Genomic DNA, 2,087 nt, shown 5'->3' on the forward strand with positions numbered 1-2,087 from the left:
TCCCATAGGAGTTATAACTGAACTGCTTTCTGTTTTTGCAGGTTGACATACCAAGGAGTGCAGTCAGCAGCCGCCCCATTTCTATGGAATCAGCCTACATTTTGGATTTGGTTTTGAATTCACCAATATTGTCCTCCCCTCCCCAACCTAGTCTCGTCCTCGACTAAGCATTCAGTGCCCAATTCTTACACTCTGCTTTGCTTTTCCAAACTTTAGTCGGGTTTCTTTCTTTCCTACAGGACTTTGAACTCCGCTTGCCTCCAAGTCTGAGCAAACACAATAAAAGTGGAATGTGCCCCCTTCCTCAGCTTCTCCTGGGAGGCGGCTGATTACAGCTGGAGCTTTTCCTGTCCGAGCCCCAGTCAGTTCCCCTTGTTTGTCCAGCTTCCCTTCCAGAGATTCGCTTTATCCCAGCCTGCCCCTCCCTTACCCCGTAAGAGAGAACTCCTTTTCTGCTTGATTTCGAGACACTTGCAGGCGTCAGAGATCAGACTGTTCTCTCTATTGCACTAATCTTTCTTTCTAATTAACCCTTCTCCATCTAAGTCTCGATGTGTTTTCCTTTGACATCCTCCATCTCCAGTTTCAAGTCTGGGCACGCTGCCTGACGGACAGGTACCACTGGCCGCCACCAGGCTCCGCTTTTTCTACCCTTGGATGAAATGGGAGACACAGGCATCCATTTCTAGCTGGTAGGTTTCTGGGGCAAGGGTTTTAGGAAATCATCACTATTGAGAACAGAGGAAAGAGACAGCCTTTCCTGGAAGCTGTGAATTTGTTTCACCGTCCGATTTCTTTTGGGCCCACCCCAATTTCTTCTGGCTCTGGATTCTTGGGCGACAGCTTGTCCACCTGCTCAGTGAGGCACAGCAGCCAGGAGTACAGACATCTCTGCCAGTCTCCTCCAGGACTGTTCATCCCCGGGGGAAGCGCCTCCTCCAGGCAGATGGCCGAGGTTCCCCTCCTGAGTCCTCTAAGCAACAGAGTAGTGGGCAGCCCAGACCTCTCAGGGCAGTCAAATCAGAACCTTCCAGGAGCCCTGGGGCAGGAGGGCCCTGTGGCTCACCCTGGACCGCCTCTCCCCTGCCCGGCAACACCCTCTTCCGTGCAGCCTTGGCCTCAGATTCACCAGCCTCCCAGGGCCTCTGTGCACACCAGACTCAGCTCACAAAGGCCTGTCGCTGTCATCAGCTGCTTAACTTTATTTGCAGGTGCACACAATGATTACTGCCACCGCCACTGGACAAGGTCCAGTTTTTCAACCTGAACAAACACAGCTCTTTATACTTTTCAAAGCCTCCCCCACCAGGCTGTCTCAGGGGATCGGCAAAATCTCATCCTTCTCTGACCACGCCAACCCTTCCACAGGAATGCCCCAGCACAGAGACGCACACTCTCCACCGGCCTCCCTGCCGAGGACTTTCCTCGAATGAGTCACCAGCCCTGAGGGCAGCGAGTGAGTCAGAAGCAGCTGGGATCACCCAAGACTGCCCGGGTGTGGCACAGCCCTTGTGTGCCAGCAGTTGTGTTTGTGTGTGTGTGTGTGCGCGTGAGAGAATGTGTGTGTGTCTCTGAGAGCCACAGCAAGGCAATCTCTTTTTGTAGCACTTTTCTTTCTTTTTTTTTTTGAGGAAGACTAGCCCTGAGCTAACATCTGCTGCCAATCCTCCTCTTTTTTTTGCTGAAGAAGACTGGCCCTGAGCTAACATCCATGCCCATCTTCCTCTACTTTGTATGTGGGACGCCTGCCACAGCATGGCTTGCCAAGCGGTGCCATGTCCGCACCGGGATCCAAACCCACCAACCCCGAGCCGCTGAAGTGGAACCTCCAGACTTAACTGCTGCACCACCGGGCGGGCCCCTGTAGCATTTTTCTTTAGATTATTTTCTCCAAAGGAAAAGAAGAGAAAAGGCAACATCTAGGCCACACCCACTGGTGGGCCTGGATGTCCCAGCCGTGTCAGGGGCACAGTCTGCAGGTTCTGCCACCTGTTTAATGGATCACCTCCGTGTGCCAGGCACCGAGCTCCGTGTTTTCCGCGCATGTGCACATTTCATCTTCACAACTGGTCACGGGAGATATTTCC

The 2,087-nt window shown here is 52.9% G+C and overlaps 1 long non-coding RNA gene across 1 annotated transcript; it reads left to right on the plus strand.

Annotated features, from left to right (window-relative positions):
* Positions 1–571: 571 nt before the first annotated feature.
* Positions 572–1,773, plus strand: LOC138921596 (uncharacterized). Its single transcript, XR_011434291.1, has 3 exons — positions 572–692; positions 1,369–1,456; positions 1,632–1,773. It is a non-coding gene; the product is annotated as an uncharacterized lncRNA (long non-coding RNA).
* Positions 1,774–2,087: the final 314 nt, after the last annotated feature.

The sequence above is a fragment of the Equus caballus genome, chromosome 30 (assembly GCF_041296265.1).
Source record: "Equus caballus isolate H_3958 breed thoroughbred chromosome 30, TB-T2T, whole genome shotgun sequence".
Lineage (NCBI taxonomy): Eukaryota > Metazoa > Chordata > Mammalia > Perissodactyla > Equidae > Equus > Equus caballus.